General features: G+C 43.6%; 1 long non-coding RNA gene across 1 annotated transcript; it reads right to left on the bottom strand.

The window, feature by feature from the left end:
- Nucleotides 1–204: 204 nt before the first annotated feature.
- LOC308458586 lies at nt 205–9974 on the bottom strand. The gene is made up of 2 exons (XR_013977585.1): nt 9865–9974; nt 205–654 (listed from the first exon to the last, which is right to left on the bottom strand). It is a non-coding gene; the product is annotated as an uncharacterized lncRNA (long non-coding RNA).
- Nucleotides 9975–11007: the final 1033 nt, after the last annotated feature.

Here is an 11007-nt window from a genome sequence, read left to right as displayed (position 1 = left end):
GTCCGAAGAAACCAACTTAGTCATCATTAACCGTGTGAAAGGAAGCCTTATGCAGTGAAGGGTTACTTTAAGTACATTGGCTTGGATCCTAAAATAGGTTAACTTAAAGGAAGTTCATTGTAGGAAACTTTCTTGTCCCCTTCTTTCCCTTCAGCCCCTGTGCCCCAGACTCACATTGTTTAGGAAAGACTCTGACCCATGGAAGAGGCTTGTGGGGTGCCATTTTATTTACCTCTAAAAACAGCAGGATAATCACGGGCAGGACTAGGCAGCCCAACATGGTCTGATCCTGCTACATTTTGACAGCTCTGCATTCCAGGTGGAGAGGTTTTTTTGTGCATGTCCAGGTCAACAAGCTCAGCTGGAAAGCAGAGATGGGTGCACTAGACTACAACTCCCATCTTCCCTGACCACTGGCTGATGGGAACTGGAGTCCAACCACATCCGGAGAGCCCCAAGTTCCTCACCCCAACTGTAATGTATGCTTAGCTGTAAATTGAGGCTCTGTGGGTCCTGATTTGGCCAGGAACTGTGATACATGAAATGTAGGGTTTGTGATCCATTCCGGAAGCTGGGTCGAAAGACCGCTGCATACAGCTATTCCATGAGGACAGAGCTCAAGCCATCTGCTGCCCATCTCAGCGTCGCTCTGTGCTGTGAAATGAGAAATGTAAACATGAAGTGGCAGCTTAAAAACTGTATTTCTGGAATTTAAAAACATCTCCTGGTGAGTCAGTGGCCCATCAAAGGCAGCCACAAAGTATGAGCAGAGTCTACCCAGGAATCTTAATGTTAGTGCTCAAACCTTTAATTTTTCACTGGTTTTGAAAGTTCAGGCTTCTATGGGAGCAGGTCCAATGAGCAGCAATGAAATGTGCATATAACAGTGCAATTTCTTAGTTTTCTACGTGGCCGTGTATTGAGTTCAAGACACATGACTGAGCCTAAGTACATGTAATTGAAAATAAAACTAAATGCTGCTTCCAAGCTGACCCCTTCCCCATTTAACTCTTCACTTTGTCTGTTGTTTCCCGTGTCAAATTTTAGACCTGGCCACTTGTATTCAACAAAACACTGCACACACTGTAATAAGAATTCTAAGGTCCCTAATATAAAATAAATGTTCATAAATGTACAAGGCAAACACATACTTAAGCATATATACCATGTGTCTGAAATAGTACAGGAGAGCAATCCTGAAGCCATTTTGTCTCTCCCAAACTGACCTCAAATATTTCTCTGCAAGGAGGAAGGAAATGGGAAAGCCTCTCCATTGTCTTTTGCTCACCTGTCTTAAGGGCAGTTTTGTGTATGAATAGGGTGAGCCTGTGACCTGGATTCAGGAAGTATTTACCATCACAAAAGAATGGCCAGGCTGCCCAGGTAAAGCAATCAGTGACCATTAACAGATATCCTTGCAAACAGGATTTCTGCTGTAGATTGCCCCCTTCTGTGATGTATGTATGATGGGTTTTTTTTTGGGGGGAGGGGGTTTGAGCTACAGAGTGGGCAATTTCAAAAGTCTATATAAGGGGCTTGTGCACTGTTCTTCGGGGTTCCTTCTGCCTCCTGCATATGGTGATTTAGGACCCTGTTGCAACAGTTTAATAAAGACCAGGCTTACTAGCTGCTTTGCTTCTCAATATTATCTGGTTGGCCTCTTATTTTCTCCTACTGATAGGGAACCCACTTAAGGACTCTATAAGGGAAAAGGAGCAGTTTTTTTTCTATAACAGTACACATATCTGGTCCCAGCAGCTTTTTCCAGGCTAGCACTGGGGCTCTTGAGCTGGAGCTGCTGGAAGCCTGACCTCACTTGACTCTTTGCCCTCAAGAGGAGGATCTTACTCCTGAGGAGGCCTTGACTTCCAGTGATTCCTTGCCTACAGCCAGGCACATCTCCAGATGGGGCAGGTTTCTGTTTGGCATTTCAGGTGCCATCTCCCCTGCATCAAAGTCATGTCCTGATGGTATCTCCAATGGAAAATTGGAGGTTGCCCATTCCTACCTTTGACACAGTCTTATGTTGTGATGGGGGTGAGGGGAGACTTTCAGTGGCAGCCAAATCTGAAAACAGGACAAGTTATTCTATCCACTTTGTGGATATATACCAACAATTTGCCAGGGTGGTTTTCCTCCCCCAATGACAGTAAATGCATTGCAAAATTCGAGATGCATATTCTCGTATCGCACAAATAAGCAAAAATAAAAAATAAAAAATCAAAGGGAACCAACAGAACTAGTCAGACAATCAATGTAGGGAAGAAGCTACTTATGAAAGTCATTTATTGTTTACACTTCATCGAGGGTCCTGTCTGCCAGAACATGTTTTTAACGCCAACTTGCTATTTTCCTGTAAAAGCTCTTATGGTTTGTTGATATGGACTCTTGTTAATATTTTATACAACTGCAGATGACATAGATAAGAATCAGTTTGTTGATCTAATTCTTATTGATTGGAAAAAATAAATGATACAGTTTTGTACGGGGCGGGCATGGCCCCAATCAATACTAAAAACATTTAAGGTCCCATTTAGGAGGAACATTTAAGCACATGCTAAACTGGTCCAGTGAAATCCAGCAAGGTTTTAAAAGTGGCTTGTACTGGATTGTACCTTGAAAATGTGCTGGATTCAACTAAGCCATTCTGCTAGTGGAAGCCAATGCCAGGACTCCTGCTAGCATAGGTGCCAACTCCCTGGGGCCCGAGCACCCACAAAATTCCCCATGAAGGGGCTGGGCGTCCACTAATTTCAGTGCCAGGGTCATACACGCAGCATAGCACTCACAGCCCTAAGCACCCACGGTCGCAGAGCCAAGTTGGCACTCCTGCCTGCTAGCACAATGGGGCTTTCCCCCCTCACCTCATCTGACCCCGCCCCCAGTCTGCTCTGAAGGGTTGGGGAAAACCACACGACAACATTCATGGGGAGGAGAGGGTAAATGTTTCCACTGAGCAAGCAGAAATACTTGCGCTGAAAGAACAATCTCCTTAGTGCTGCAGTGAATGCCACCTAGAGTCAATGGATTATGGGTATCCAATTGTTATCTTAAGTAATAATAATAATAATAATAATAATAATAATTTATTATTTATACCCCGCCCATCTGGCTGAGTTTCCCCAGCCACTCTGGGCAGCTTCCAATCAAGTGTTAAAAACAATACAGCATCAAGTATTAAAAACTTCCCTAAACAGGGCTGCCTTCAGATGTCTTTTAAAGAGAAGATAGCTGCTTATTTCCTTCACATCTGAAGGGAGGGCGTTCCACAGGGCAGGCGCCACTACCGAGAAGGCCCTCTGTCTGGTTCCCTGTAACCTCATTCTTGCAATGAGGGAACTGCCAGAAGGCCCTTGGCGGTGGATCTCAGTGTCCGGGCTGAACGATAATACAAAGCAGCTACATTTCCCAGAGTTCCCTGAGAAGAGGGATTGATTGTTAAAGCACCCTGGGAATTGTAGCTCTGTGAAGAGAATAGGATTCTTCTAAGAAGAAGAAGAAGAAGAAGAAGAGTTTGGATTTGATATCCTACTTTATCACTACCCGAAGGAGTCTCAAAGCGGCTAACATTCTCCTTTCCTTCCTCCCCCACAACAAACACTCTGTGAGGTGAGTGGGGCTGAGAGACTTCAAAGAAGTGCGACTGGCCCAAGGTCACCCAGCAACTGCATGTGGAGGAGCGGAGACGCGAACCCAGTTCCCCAGATTACGAGACTACCGCTCTTAGCCACTACACCACACTGGCTCTCCTTACCCTGAGCTAACATTTCCAAGGGTTCTTCTGGGGAAGCCATGGTTGTTTAAAGTGGTATAACACTGTTTGGGTTTTTTGGACAGGGCAGATGAGGCCATACACATATGCTTATGCGTACTAAGACTCAATGAAATGCACACTGTGCCATTTCTCAGATTGCTGGTATGTTTTAATTTGCAGATAGGACCGTTATGCTTTGAACAAAAACAAACACTCTTGGGGGAGGTTGAAATCTCCCCACCTAGGATCCAGATATCCGTTTCCACTGGTAAGCTTACCAGGACACTTACACATAGCTGCAACTGACTGCAAGGAGGCGTGTTGTGGCACCAATCCAACACTGCCATTAGAAAAGGAATTTTTAACAAGATATCTCTGTCCTTACCAAAAACCGCACACACAGGGAAGCAACAACGAAGCATTTCTCCCCAAATCCAATTGGCATGATGAGAGTGATTTATTGAATTAATGTATCACTTACCCAAAATCAACTTACAGTTCAAAACAAAACAATTAGTGATGGAGGAGAAATTAATTTGTGCATTGGGAGAAGTGGGCAGAATTGCAGATGACTTTCCGTGCAGATTTCCAAAATAAAAAATAGCCAACGTATACCAAAACGTATACAGCATCTTAAAAAGTAGAGACATCACCTTGCCAACAAAGGTCCGTATACTTAAAGCTATGCTTTTCCCAGTAGTGATGTATGGAAGTGAGAGCTGGACCATAAAGAAGGCTGATCGCTGAAGAATTGATGCTTTTGAATTATGGTGCTGGAGGAGACTCTTGAGAGTCCCATGGACTGCAAGAAGATCAAACCTATCCATTCTTAAGGAAATCAGCCCTGAGTGCTCACTGGAAGGACAGATCCTGAATCTGAGGCTCCAATACTTTGGCCACCTCATGAGAAGAGAAGACTCCCTGGAAAAGACCCTGATGTTGGGAAAGATGGAGGGCACAGGGAGAAGGGGACGACAGAGGACGAGATGGTTGGACAGTGATCTCGAACCTACCAGCATGAGTTTGACCAAACTGCGGGAGGCAGTGGAAGACAGGAGTGCCTGGCATGCTCTGGTCCATGGGGTCAGGAAGAGTCGGACACGACTAAACGACTAAACAACAACAACAACATACCAAAATGGGGCAAACTGAACTTAGGATGAGAGAGAGGGATGGAAGGAGGGAGAGAGAGAGAGAGAGAGAGAGAGACCAAAATTACAGATTCATTCATCTTTAAATCAGCCCATACTGATACAGGACTCTATGTGCCAAAATTGCACACATGGGTTGCACAATGTTGTGGGGAAACTGCTTCTGTAGTGCAACAATGGCAAATGTTCATGAGCAGGTCTAACTGGGATTTTTTTATCTTTCCCAATAAAATGGCTTCTAAACCAACAAAAAGTTGCTTGTTTAATGGAGAAATGGTTCTATGTTATCTAGAAACTGTCCTACCATTATGTTAAGTAAGACCGGAGATGTGGGTTTATCACCTGCATACTTAGCAATTGTGCAAGTTAAAAATTACCCAGAGAATATCTGAGATGCCTCCAATTATTAACACAGTTTCAAGCACAAAACTATCTTATCTGTTTAAATCAGGGGTTGTGCTAATTGTGAAAGGCTACAGGATGTAGCAGACACAGTAGATCTGCGGGCACAGAGCTACTTCCCAAGTACAGCCGCAAAGTTTGCTGGTCTGCACACTGACAATAGGGTTTCATTCAACATGAAATTCAGGTTGAGCCCAAATTTCTCAAATGTCTCAAGAGACTCTTGTGGTGGACCTGTACAAAGGGAAGCACATTTTGGAGGAGGGGTTCAGAGAAATCAAAGCAATGGCAGGGGGAAATGTTATCCAGAGTTGGCCTTTCTCAACCTTTATTTGGGAGATAATATGGATCTGCAGAATGAAAACCTTATTGGACAATTGTTGTGAGCAGCAAGACTCGTGATGACCAGATATTGGTGCAAAGTTGCCTAGGGTGCTACACTGATTTCATGGTACAAAAAAAGGTCTGGTGACTAGCATTAACAGATAATCTAACCAATAAAATAAGAATGGGAATGGAAACAAAAGCCACCTTTTTGGCAAACTGGTATCCCTTTATTATTATTCCCTCTATCATCAGGAAAGAGGGTCCCCACACTCATATTAGCATATATATTTTTGGCTGGTACGATTGGTTACAGTATTCACTGTCAGCACACGTCTGAAAGTGGTAATCCAGATTCGTGCCTCCAGGAGTGGGAGGGTTATATAAAATTACACATTTTATATAAAAGGAGTATATTTTCAAAAGACTTTTCTGAGAAAATTTGTTGGGAGAACTTCTTCCCCACACAACAATATTTTGCAAAAACAATTCCGTATATAAAAGCAATGTTATAGGGGGATTACAGATCCAAGACAGATACAGCGATGAAGATGTCCACTTAAAAGGCTTGTGAGAAATGAAGGTATATCTTTTTGCTCAACTCTACATATAGTATGTACTTTTCAGCATTTACACATATCTGTTGTTGTATTTCTTAGCCAGCCTTCACCATGAGGTCTCAGAGCAGGTTACAGTAATTTAAAAAATGCAATATTAAAATCAGTTAAAACAAATTACGGTCAAGAGAACATGGTGGGTATTATTATTATTATTATTATTTCATTTCATCTTCAGAGTCAATTTATTCTCTTTAGGTCTGACTTTCTCAGTTTCCTGTCGGATGTAAAAGTTGTGCTGAAATAAATGGCTCCATATTTCCTCAAGAGAAGGCAGCATTCTGCTGATCTAGTAAATGATATTAAATGTAAAATGAGCCATTGATAGCAGAGCTAATGACTGCCTAAACTGAGTGTTAATTGCTAATGCATCGTCTGTATGCTCTTGGTTTGTGTCAGATTACACAAATTAACTGTGTTTCCAGGACCAGATGTTGAAGCATCATCTTTAAAACAAACTAATTGGCTTTTAGGATCTATCTGAATTGCAATAAAGAGATGGGGAAGACGGCAAGAAGGACTGGCAATGACTCAGGGTGGGAAAGAACGCAATTGCCTTTTTTCTACAGTAAAGCTCTCTAATTTCAGTTCCATTTATCTTTTTGCACAATGGGGTTTTGAAGAATGGAAGCTGTGTTTCTGCTGGTCCCAGACCTTGAAAATCCTTATTAGTCCCTTGCACCCACAACTCTATTATCCTTAGACTTGTTCACATATTCTGTTGAACAAGCTGTCTCTACACACACACAAGTGATTGTGTGGAAGTGTATATACTTGTTGATTTGTGTAGCTCAATGTCGGGAGTGGGTCAGCAATAAATCACATGGAGTAAGTGAAATTAACTCTTTATTAGAAGAAACAGGCTGCTCAGTAGTGTCAGGCCTAGTGAGCACAGCAACTCTTCCTGATAGGTCTTGCCTTCCCATAGCTGTCTAAGCTTCCTCCTCTCCGGAGTTTCTCCTAGGCAATCTGAGACACTGATGGCACATCTGTCTCTGCTCCAGCCTCTTCATGCCTCTTTGGGTCCTGGGAGACCAGGGGGAAAGGGAACTTGTCACAACAGGAGGCGAGGACTACCTACCTCATCTTCAGTAGCCTGCCTCATTTCTGCTTCTTGGCCCCCCTCTTCTCCAACCTCCTCTTCTGCCTCTCAGCCAGAATTGATCACTGCCCCAGCCTCTTCCTACTCACCAAACCCTGTTGCCCCTTCAGCTTCTAACAACGCCTCCTCCCATTCTGCTCTCTCTTCTCCCTCTGACCAGCCATCGTTGTCCCACCACCAATCCCCAGGCTCTGAGCCTTCATCCCTTGGGGGTTCCCCAGCTGGTGCCTCCCACCATTCCAGCCAGTCCATGGCACTCAACTATTGTGTACACAGTTTGTATACTCATTGAACCTTACATGTGAATAACTGTATGAGTGTATAGCCCAGCTGATTGTGCTCACTTGTGTACAGTGGAGGAGGAGGATAAACGAACTACAGTCATACCTTGGAAGTCAAATGGAATCCATTCTGGAAGTCTATCCAACTTCCAAAATGTTTGGAAACCAAAGAGTGGCTTCCCGTTGAACGTTTGGGTTCCAAAGAACGTCCACAAACCGGAACACTCACTTCCAGGTTTGTGGCATTCAGGAGCCGAAACGTCAGAGTACCAAGGCACTCGGAATCCAATGTATGATTGTACTTGGAGAAGCAAATGGAAATACAGTGGTACCTCGGATTAAGTACTTAATTTGTTCCGGAGGTCCATTCTTAACCTGATATTGTTCTTAACCTGAGGAACCACTTTAGCTAATGGGGCCTCCTGCTGCCGCCGCGCCATCAGAGCACGATTTCTGTTCTCATCCTGAAGCAAAGTTCTTAACCCGAGGTACTATTTCTGGGTTAGCGGAGTCTGTAACCTGAAGCGTATGTAACCAGAGGTACCACTGTACTTTCTTCAGCAGAAAACCACAGCTTCCCATTTCAGTTCATAAGGAGTGATCCCATCCAAGTGCTTTCCGTTCCAAGCCATTCCTCTGGGAAATAATTAAGTGCATGGATGTCAGCCAACCACATTGGACATGCCATGCAGTTGGGAAAGTGGTGAGGAAAGCGGTGCTGTGAGTTGCTGGCAAACAGGCAGAAAACACTAGAGACAATGCAAGAATGGATAAGCTGGTGGGAGAGGCAGAGCTGTCAAGCAATGGAAAGGTGAAGGCCTGATCTGAAGATGATAAATCAAGAGGACTCCATGGGAAGGACTGGAATGTTGCATTCTTCAGCATTTGAGCAAGGAGACTGCTACTTTGACAGCCATACATGAGTGATCACCGGGTGGGGAAAAGTATATTATGACTATGACATCCTTGAATTGTTGAAATGGGAGGTGCCTAGCTTTCTCACACAAGAGAGAACATGTTTTAACCTTTTTCACCTTGAAAAATAGCACTGTGTTGATTTTTAGCAATCACAAATTAGATTCATCTGAAAGTCTGCAGTTCTAGAACTGAGAGAATAGTAACACTGCGGGTCATTAAACTGTAAAGCCTGTTTTGTCTCAGTTTTTAGCTTTGTATTCTTTAATAAACTAATGCTGCAATCCTATGCATGTTTTCTCAGAAGTAAGGTCCAGTGCCAAGAGCCTTCTGGCGGTTCCCTCACTGTAAGAAGTGAGGTTACAGGGAACCAGGCAGAGGGCCTTCTTGGTAGTGGCGCCTGCCCTGTGGAACGCCCTCCCATCAGATGTCAAGGCAATAAGCAACTATCTTACTTTTAAAAGACATCTGAAGGCAGCCCTGTTTAGGGAAGTTTTTAATGTTTAATGCTGTATTGTGTTTTAATATTCAGTGGCTGGGGAAACCCAGCCAGATGGGCGGGGTATAAATAAATTATTATTATTATTATTATTATTATTATCATCATCATCATCATCATCATCATCATTATTATTATTATAATTACTCCTCCTCCTAGTTAAGCATGAGTATGATCACATGCTAACAATGCAATCTTACACATGTCTACTCAGAAGCAAGACCTGACAAGTTCAATGGGACTTACTCCCAGGCAAGTGTATATAGGATTGTAGCTCCAATGTGTTATTCTTAATGGATTTCATATTTTAAGCCACTCTGGGTGTCTTTGGATGGAAAGATGGGATGTAAATTTGATTGCATGAATAAATTAATAAACAGGTTAATGTGTAAGACTTGGATGTGTTGGAGTTTGGTAAATGGATCGCAGTGGTACGCAGAAAGAAATAGTTTGGCAAGGCTGATGATTGAAAGGATAAGAAAAATTTTAGATTCATTACTCATATCAAAAAAGGCCATTCTAAGTACAGGTTTTACACGGGGCCGAGGTAGAGCCAAGAATTTAAGACCAGAGCATGTTGACTCATGCTTTAACTGACTTGCATTAACTAAATTTGGAGAAGAAGCAGGAAGTAAGTAAAAGCCTGGAAGAAATCTACTCTACCAATGAACAGTTACTAAAAGGGAATGAACAAGTGAGGATGAAGAACACGTTGCCTTTCTGTCTATCCCCACCCTGACACCCGGTTGAAGTAACTTATTACAAGAGTTGATGCTTAACTCAAAATAGGCTGAGGAGGACCTGAGTTTAAGTCTCTACTATGCAGTGTTGTTTTCCGCCAGAGCATGCTGCAACGCAGTTCTGGCACCTCTCAGTTGGGCGCCGTTGCGTGCCAGCACTCCCCCTGCCCCCTTCTTGCCTTTACACACTTCTGAGAAGCCCAAAACAAACATTTCATGTCAAAACAGAAGCTGGCCGGCGTGTACGAGTCTACGCTTTTCTTCAGAACTATAACTCCACCCAGCTCCTAGCTGTGATGGGTGGGGCCAATTCATATTTCCTTTTCTTCAATCCATCTCCTGTGTAGGCTTTAAGCTTTTCAGCCAGGCCCCCTCAAAAATGGTGTGCCTGGGGTCACGGCACCCTATTACCCCCATGCGACGCCCCTGCCTATAGAAATAATGGGGGTGGCTGGATGCGAACAGGCAAGTAAGAGAAATGTCAGGCAACCTTTTTTGTTGTACTGTAAACATCAGGCTTGGGATGTATTCCTAGCATTTATTGCTACTGTGATTCATTTTGAGAACATCAGGCAAAGAGCGGGGTGGACTTTGGTCTTTAAATCTCAGCGCTACCCAAATTTGGAGCCCTGCCCCCTTTCCGTTCTGCTCAATTCACTACGTCCAACTTCCAAGAGACTGTGATCTACTCCCACTATAAAAAATCTGGCAGTGATCTACCCATTAGATTGACCAGAGTTGCTGAGCTTTGGGGGGAGAAGCGTCATCAAAGTTACTAAGCTTTTTTTGGGGAGGATTAGCCAAAGTTGTGGAGATTTTTTGGAGGGTGATCGATCAGGGTCTCGTGATCAATCAGGATCAACCAGGGACACCCCGTGATCAATCAGTAGATCACGATCAACCAGTTAGACATCCCTGCACTATGTCATAGTTGCAATGCCTTACAACGCCCCCTAGGCTGTGCTGCCATAAATCCGCCTCTGCAAAGAGCAGCTTGCAGGGTCACCACATAAAGAGGGGGTGGGGAAGAAACAATCCCTCTGAGATCTTGAAACTGGGTGGGCTAAACATGAATAAAAAAGCACATAAAATAAAACTTCAGCAGATGTTGTTGGCCCAGAGATGGAAAGAAGACAAAGTCCCGACCAGAGAAGAATGGCAGATTACGCTGGCAGATTATGCCAAAATGGCAAAAATGACTGGAAGAATCAGAAATCAGGAA

Source organism: Podarcis pityusensis (genome assembly GCF_964106645.2).
Source record: "Podarcis pityusensis genome assembly, chromosome: 11".
NCBI lineage: Eukaryota > Metazoa > Chordata > Lepidosauria > Squamata > Lacertidae > Podarcis > Podarcis pityusensis.
The sequence above is the reverse complement of the archived record's forward strand: the minus strand, read 5'-3'. Positions and strand labels throughout refer to the sequence as shown.